At 35.7% G+C, this 9,362-nt stretch overlaps 1 pseudogene; it reads left to right on the top strand.

The window, feature by feature from the left end:
• Positions 1 to 3,211: 3,211 nt before the first annotated feature.
• Positions 3,212 to 7,061, top strand: LOC102864711 (annotated as a pseudogene).
• Positions 7,062 to 9,362: the final 2,301 nt, after the last annotated feature.

Below are 9,362 nucleotides of genomic sequence, written 5' to 3' on the forward strand. Positions count from 1 at the left end.
TAGAGCAGGCACACATTTTTAACTGACATCCATATTTTCTAGCCATTTAAAGAGATAGTTAATAGATTTGTTGAGTGTATTTTGATTTCTTGTCTGCTACTGTGGCATCCACTACCCAAACAACATGCCTCCGGAAACTCTATGAACTTTGATAAACGTGGATAGTTGTAGAGGGGCTTCAGGCCTTTTGTTCATAGGGTCGCTATGAGTCGTGCTCGACTTGAAGACAATCAACAACAGCATTGACAGCAACTACCTGAAATGTTGATTGCAGATCCAAGTAAAGTAAAATCTTTGAAAATTCTCATATTCTTTATTTATCCTGATATTGCTTATCGATCTGTTCATAAAGTTTTTGGGTTTTTTTTATGTTGAGATATAACCTATTTTGAAGGCTATATAGTCTTTGATCTTCTTCCGATCTTCTTTGGTAAAATTTTTCCAATACCCTTGGTGGATTGGTCTCAAAAGAACTTTCTGATTAAGACAGACTAGAAACAGGATTGTTCATCCACTTCTGAGATAATATGCCCTTGAAAACCCCAGGAAGATCAACAGAACATTGTCCACATGAACTCATTTTAACAATTGCATTTTTTTTAATTACTATTTTCCAAACAAAGAAGGTAAAGAACTATTTGCTTTATGGTTCAAAACAATGCACATTTAAATACAGGTATTATCTTTGAATGGAAATGCCAAGTAGCACAGAGATCAGAACTAGCTACGCAGATAGAGTAACTCCATCAAAAGTCTTAGAATAAACTTTGACCCTAATCAAATATTGTGAGTTGATTATTGCACTCAGTAAGAATAAGTTGGTTTAAGGGAAAATAAACTTTTACTAATCAGTAGTAATAAGACAGAACAAAACAAAACAAAACAAAAATAAATGCTTCAATATTGATTATTTCTCTAGAGATGTGCTTCCCTTGAGGTATTTCAAAGGAGAATTTTTTAATTGTTCCTTGTTTTCGGAGGCAAACATATCAGGTGACTTTTCTTGGGAACAGTTACCAGCTTCCTCTTTGACTAGTATAAATTTCTACCTTCCTTTATAGAATATACTCTTCAAATAAGCATCCTTACTATTTATTTTTATTTACAGGTAAGTAAAACTAAACAAAGTATCTCTAGAACTGCAGAGTGAAGCTCACATCTTGTGTTTTCATCGGGTTTTATTTATCACATGGAAAACATATAACATATTGTGTGTGTGTGTGTGAATAAGGCTAATAGAGTACAAATGAGGGAAGAAAAGAGAGAAAGAATAGTATAGATTAAAATGGGTTATTTTGTTACTCTATTATTTCAATTGCAGCTACAATTTCCAAATGTGCACTTAATTATTGTAATTTCTGAAATATTTGTTATGAATTTGTAGGTAATGTTGCTTCATGCTCCTAAACATGTAGTTAGTTTTTAATATTATTGTCATATCATAGGGAGACAATAAGAAATTAAAAAAAAACAAGATAAGAAAAACAAAATGAAACAAAATCCAAAGCTTTTCAAGTTCATAAGCCTCTGAGCCAAGGTTAAATTAAGGCCTGTCAATAGTAACAGAATTTGAACTTAAACACTTGTGATTTATTCTTTCGCCCGAAGCATGGAAAATCCATAGTAATAATTTGAAATGATGAATGAAAAAATAAGGGAAGGTTATTTTATATCTGTCTGCCTGTCTATCTAATCTATCTATCTATCTATCTATCTATCTATCTATCTATCTATCTATCTATCTAATCACTGCTCTGTGCAGTCCTGTACAGAGGTAACTCGTGGTCCCTGTGATAAACCCCATCCCATGACACTGATGTGTCAAATGCGATAATGGTTTACCCAGGGTGGACAGTGTTTGGCGGAGTTCCCCTATTAAATAAAACAAGCTTGGAAGCAGGAGTGGCATCCAATTCTGAAGTAGCTTGCCTCTGGAAACTCTAGGAACAGTGCTCAGGTCTTTCATTCTGAGGGTCGCTATGAGTCAGCTATGACTCGACGGCACCTAACAACAACAACACCACCACACACACACACACTCACACACATATACATTTTTTGCTTTTTGGTGGTGAAATAAACCTTCTCTATGCATCTGAGGTTCACAAGCCTACTTCTTTCTAGATCTTGCAACTAGATTATTCTTATTCAATCCATCTTCCATGGGATTTTGTGGTATTTGGCTTTTGCTGTATCAGTGATCAGGCTAATCATAACTCATGATTTGCTAGTTTTTAGACAGCATAAATGGCACTATATTTTGTATGTTTGTGTGTGTAGGTGTTTTTGCTACTTGCTGAGTCAAATCTGACTTTCCAAATAAGACATATTCTATAATTAATTTTTGAAAACCACAAGAAACCACAGATCAGAGATCAAATCTGTCCATTGACATGTTTATAATCTCCTTTTGGGTGCAAATTGTCTTACTCTATCTATTCTCTATCACCTACCTTGATACAAATTATTTTTTATATAAACTTGATAATTTTTTTACATTTTTTTCTTGTTTATGTGCTGCATCATTCTCAAAAGTTGTTTTTGTTGTTGTTGTCATGTTCCATCAAGTCACCTGTGACTCACAGCGACCCCATGTACAAGAGCTCTGAAGCCGGCCCTGTCCTGAGCCAATCTCAATGGCTCCGACGCACCTACCCCCATTGCCCTAGTCACTGTATCAATCCATCTCATCTGGGTCTTCGTCTCCTGCACTGTGGAGGCACCCTTTTGAGCACGATGTCCTTTTCTAAGGATACAGTTAGAAAATGAACTGTGATTATTTGGGCATTGTTTATGTGATGTACCATTCTTACTTCTGTCTCATCTATTACTCATCTCTGCCATTCCTCAGGATACTTGTGCAACACATTTGACGCACATTCTTCAAACTTATCTCCTTCACTCTTTGTCAGACATGCAAGGAGCATATCCAAATATCAATATAGATTAACACATGAGGGGGCATGTGTACAACATAGCACAAACTAAACCAGCTTCCACGGACATTGTAGTTTTAACTGACAGCAACTCTCTGTGTGTAAGAGAAGAACTGTGCTCAATAAGGTTTCCAGTGGCTTCGGTTTTTAGATCTTTTATAGTGTAGTCCACAGAAAGTTGCACTGAAAACCCAAACACTGAACGACTTTGGTGAGTTGAATCCACAAGGGTATCTGTAGGAGAATGATGGGGACTTTTCCTTCTGTTGCAACCGATGCCTCAGAATCCCAATGGAAGGTTACTATGTGTTGGAATGAACTCATTAAGAATAAGAAAATGAGTGATTATTGAGTAGATCTTTTTCCCTAAGAAGGATTGGAATAACCAACTTTATGGCCACTAATTGAGTACTTAACCATTTACAGCACCTTGGAAATCCCATATATAACACTCAAACTCAGAAAATTGAAAGTGATTGCCATCAAGTAAGAACCCACTCCTCGCCTACCCTCCAGGTAGTGTTTGAAGGTTTTTAATTGCCCATTTTTCTGTGGTGGAAATGCTGGCAAATTTGAATAGTCAGAGAAGTAACAACCTCTGAGTTAGCAGAGCAACTCTCTCTGACTGGACCTCCATCAAGATTGGGGGTTTTTATCATGCTTCCTTCCTCTTTGTTATTAAGGTGGATTTAAAAAAAAAATTTTTGTTCTGTCTTTAAGCTTTTTTTGCTGTTCATTTATTTTCTGTTTATTTTCTAACCCCCTAAAGAAAAACAAAATGAAAGACATATTTTTGAGGGTGATAGAGAAGTATATAAAGAACCAGTCTATAATTTTAGTGAAATTGGACATAGGTATACTTTATTTTAAACTTATGTTTAAGTCAGAAAAATTCCATAGAAGTTCAAAAGGAGAAAATATTGGGAATAATTAAGATATCACAAGTAGAAGTACATGGTAGCAAGCTAATGGCAAGAAACATGGCCGGTACATATTTTAGATATTCTATACAAAAGATAAAAAAAAAATATTTTGAGAGAACTATAGTTTTTTTCCTTTGTGATGTGTCTTTTCTTTTTTTTTTTACATTTTATTTTTTGTGTGTGTATACCGTCAAGTCGGATCTGATTGGTACAGGAGGGGACTGTCCCTCTTTCTCCAGCAGAGCATCTGGTGGATTTGAACCGTGAACTTCTTGGACTGTAGTGTATCTTCCTGCCACTAGGCCACCAGAGCTCCCTATCTTTTATTTCTTAAAGACTTAAAAATGCTTTCCTTTAATGATTTGTCTTCTGTGCCATGGATGATGTATTGATGGGTAAAGAGTGTGGGTCAATTCAGCTGCACACATGCTGTTAATGGTCAAATGAACAGTAATTAAAGAAAAACTGTGGACTAGAACTTCAGGTTTTTAAAAGAAATGCTACATTGTTCACAACAAATTGGTGTTCCACTATAATTTGTTATGAGCACATGAATTCACTAGCTTTTATTTCCACAGTACCTTTGTATGCTTATACTCAAATGATAGTGTCAAACTGAGCATTGATAAATTCATTGAGGGTTACAAGGGCTCCCTACATGTAAGATGAAGGCTTAAGTGAGGATAAGTCAATGGAAATACATGGTAAGACTAATAACTCTTATGCATTAGAACAGAGTTTAATAAACTGTACCTGATTTTTTGCAAATTATACACACATATATATTCTAAGGCAGTTTATCCCATTTTAAAGAAATTTGTCATTAAGTGTTAATTTTTAAGTTAATCCATCAATTAATGCCATGAATTTTCATTAAGTAATTAGTGATTCAGGAATAAAGTAGTCATTCACTTTTCAGTCTCTCCTGTTCCCTCCCTAAGAAAAAGTGTACCTATCCCCCCTATAAAAACATAGAAGATTATGAAATACTATGATGAGTGAGAGATTCTTTTCACCATGGCAATAACTTCCTCACTATCTACTTTTATTGCTTATTATCCACTGATAACTACAGGTAAGCTCTAAATTCATTGCTGTCAAGTACGGATCAACTTTGTATTTTTGAGGCTGTAAACTTGCACAATAGGAGATTGCCCAGCATTCTTCTGCAGAGTCATAGGTAGATTAAAATTGCCGGAGAGCTATTAGATTCAGGTCAGCATGCAACTCTTTAAAGACTAAGCCACCAGACATCACATCCATCACTTGTAGTAGAACAAACCTTAAACCTTGAAAAAAAACACAATGATTTTTTTGGAGTTATCATTTGCTACAGAAAAGACATTTAGCTGGTAGAGGGCACGGCCTATAATTCATTTCCAACAACACCATTAACAAATTAAAAGGATACTTCAGTTAGAATAGTCTTATGATGAAGAAAGGGACAAAGATTAAATGAGATTTTTAAGTTGTTTTAAATAGAGGACTGTAATTCACCATTAAAGTCTTATAAACATGAAAATAGAAAACTACTTTGGTAAGAAGGTATTTTTAAGTACACTTAGGAATTAGGCTATTGATAACTGGTTCAGCAAAAAGAGTTCTGAAACATGTTACATGTTATAGAGCTCTGGTGGCCTAGGGGTAAGAAGCTGCACTGCAATCCTAAAGGTATATGGTTCAAATCCACCAGCTGCTCTGTAGGAGAAGGATAGATAATTTTTTCCTTTGTGATGCCTCTAAAAATCTACTACAGGGTCTTCTATGGGCCAGTAATGACTCAATGGCATACAACAATAACCAACATGCTTTGAGAAATTATTTTTTCAATTTTTGTATAGTATGATTTAAGTTTGTTGATTTTAATGATCTTCAAATAAACTTATTATGTACCAGGTACTAATTTTTTTCAGATAAAAGACAATAAGTAGACATTTGCTAAAGACAATTTTACAAAAGAAAACATGAACTAAGTCATAAATTAATTAATAACTATAGTTTCTCAAATTTGTTTCAGATAGAACTGTTTTCTAATTAATATTCACTTAAGAGAACTCTTCACCACCCAGTTGATGCTGACTTGCAGTGACCGTATAGGACAGATCAGAACTGTCCCATGGGCTTTTCAAGGCTGTGAATGTTTACAGAAGCAGACTGTTACATCTTTCTCCAAACAAGTGACTGATAGGCTTGAACTTATTACCTTATAGTTGGCAGCTAAGTGTTTATCCACTGAGACATCCATACTCCCACTGTTTCCCTAGTACCAATAAAAGGCTCAATTTCACAGACGTGACAGAGTTTATTCTTTTGGGATTAACCAGTCATCAAGAATGGCAAATTCTCTTCTTCATAATTTTTCTACTGGTCTATATTATCACCATGGTAGGCAATATTGGCATGATCATATTAATTAAAGCCAGTCCATAGCTCAATAGCCCCATGTATTTTTTCTTAAGCCATTTATCATTTGTCGACATAAGGTTTTCTTCCAACGTGACTCCTAAAATGTTGGAAAACCTCTTGTCAAAGACAAAAAGAATTTCTTATTCTGGTTGCTTAGTGCAGTGTTTTTGCTTCATTGCTCTTGTCCACGTGGAAATTTTTATCCTGGCGGTGATGGCCTTTGATAGGTACACGGCCATTGGCAATTCTCTACGGCAGCAGAATGTCAAGGGTTGTATGTATTCGGCTCATTTCTTTCCCTTATGTGTATGGTTTTCTGACCAGTCTGGCTGCAACACTATGGACTTATGGCTTGTACTTCTGCGGGAATATTGAAATCAACCATTTCTACTGTGCAGACCCACCTCTCATCAAAATGGCCTGTGCTGGCACATACGTAAAAGAATATACCATGATCATTCTCGCTGGTATTAACTTCACCTATTCTCTGACTGTGGTTATCATCTCGTATATGTTCATCGTCATTGCCATTCTACGGATGCGCTTAGCAGAAGGCAGGCGAAAGGCCTTCTCCACCTGTGGGTCTCATCTGACGGCCGTCATGATATTTTATGGGACGCTTATCTTCATGTATCTCAGGCGGCCCACCGAGGAGTCTGTGGAGCAGGGGCAAACGGTGGCTGTGTTCTACACCACGGTGATCCCCATGCTCAACCCCATGATCTACAGTCTCAGGAACAAGGATGTAAAAGGGGCCATGATCAAAGTGGTCAGGAGGACATGTTTCACAAAATAAAATTGAGCTCACTTAGTCTTTATTGTGTCTTGAATAATTTTTTATACATATTATTGCCCAACACAAAAGGACATTAAGCAGAAGATTTTATTTATTTCTTTTTAATGCCGTGAAAAGAACAAAAAGAAAGACTCAAATTGGAGGAGGTGATGATGTTACATAACAAAAAAAAAAGAAAAATGGCATTCACTGCCATCAAGTCAGTTCTGACTCAATGAGACCTAATAGAATAGAGTGAAAATGCTCCATAGAGTTTATGAGGTTGTAAATATTTATTGAGTGGTCTGCCTCATATTTCTTCTTTAAAGATGCTGCTGGATTCGAACTTCCAATCTTTTGATTAGGAATCTAAATCTACACCTTCACTATGTGTTGTTGTTGTTAGGTGCTGTTGAGTCGAGTATAACTCCTGGCAACACTATGAACAGCCAACTTGAAGCTTGCCCTGTTCTGTGCCATCATGATCGTCCCTGACCCACCAGATCCCATTGATAATCTCACCATGACAATCTATCTCATTGAAGGTTCCTCCTCTCCTTGGCTGGCCATTCATCTTCCCAAATATGATGTCACTTTTCAAAGAACAACTTCCCCTAACTACATAACCCAAATACGAAAGATCAAACTTTGTCATCTTTCCCGCTAAGGAACACTCTGGCTTCATTTTTCGCAAGACATATCTGTTTCTTCCTTTGATGACTTCATGACTAGTGGGGTAATTAGTTAATGAATTGGAAATATGCTCCAGACATAGTTTACAAGTATATAGATTGAAATTGTTAGATAAAATCGAAAAATTTTATTGTTCTTGTTTATAAAGGCAGTGGATAAATTTGGGGAATTATTATTAATCTGATCATTTTAATATCATTTTGAGGCAGAAAAATATGACTATAGTTTAGTTGTTTCATAACGTGAGTACATGAGAAATAATGTTGGTGTTTTATACTTTAGAGTTGGAACTAACTCATAGCTAAACCTTTAGTAAGTGTTCAGAGTCGGTAAAATCACATGGAAAGAGAATGCCCATATTTACTTCTTTGGAGCAGCTGGTGAATTCAAACCATACATACACTTTAGTGCTAGCAGAGAGTTCCTTACCCTAGGTCACCAGAGCTCCCATTAGAGATAAGAGTTTTAAATACTATTGTAATAAATGATAGTTAAAATACCATTTAATACATCTGTCATTGTTGAGGACAGATTAGGAATATGGGTACTTCAAGGGTGAAGTCTCTCTCAGGGAGGAGTGATAGGGAATGGCAAAGGACACACTGACAAAGAAGATTAATCAGAACTGGCTTTGACAAGCACTGTGGCATTTGGACAAGAACAAACTGGGAGGAGGGTAGAGAGAATAGTGCAACAATGAATGAATGGAAACCCAAAATCTCTGTAAATGTTTATGAAAATTAATAAAATATAATTATAGAAAAAAGAAAAAAAAAGGAATATGGGTACTTCAAAAATTCTACTAAGAACTTTATCTGAGTCTAATTTTTTACTTAGTTTTTCAGACTAATTAAAGGCAGTAAATGGTTTAGAATTTATTGATATCCCAGGTTGGCAATCTTGTTCTTTAACTTGGTGCCCATGTAAGTGTGGACAAAAATTTATTTCAATATTTGTAGTTTTCAAAATAGGCAGAATGGTAATTACAGTCACATAGAAGTGGTAAAATAATGCTTGTAAATAGCTTAGACATGAAATTACAAATAAGTTACAAAGTTCTGGATGGTCTCCAAAGCACAGTTTGGATTTATCTGCACTTTCTCTCAGATTACCTTCCTCATTCTACAGATAAATACCTTGAGGCTCAGTATTATAAGGCTTATTTATAGTTAATATAGTAAAGCAGTGAATTGATATTAGATCTAACTTCCACATCCAGGATCTAGTACCTTTTAGAAAAACCTGAATATAGTGAGGGAAATTCCTTCTACTGCAATCTATTATTCCTCCAATCACCTCTACTTTCACTTATGTTTACCAGAGTTGGCAAATGATCCTTAATTTTGAAGTATCTGAAATATGGGAAAAAACCAAAAACACAGTAACAATCAAACCTAACACTATAAGCTGCTGGTTGGTGTAAATGGTTGAGTGCTGTGCCACAAAACAGAAGGTTGGTTGTTCAAAGCTACATGGAAATAACCTCAGAAGAAAGACTTGGAAATGTGCTTGCAAAAGGTCATGACCATTGAGAAAACAAAGCAATGAAAGCTGTGAGATGTGTGTGATCAGCTATCATGAAATATTATACTTATGAAAGTGTATCATGTGACAGAAAATAGTCCCTCA

Source organism: Elephantulus edwardii, unplaced genomic scaffold, assembly GCF_000299155.1.
Source record: "Elephantulus edwardii isolate Elephantulus edwardi_28Jun2011 unplaced genomic scaffold, EleEdw1.0 scaffold00389, whole genome shotgun sequence".
Lineage (NCBI taxonomy): Eukaryota > Metazoa > Chordata > Mammalia > Macroscelidea > Macroscelididae > Elephantulus > Elephantulus edwardii.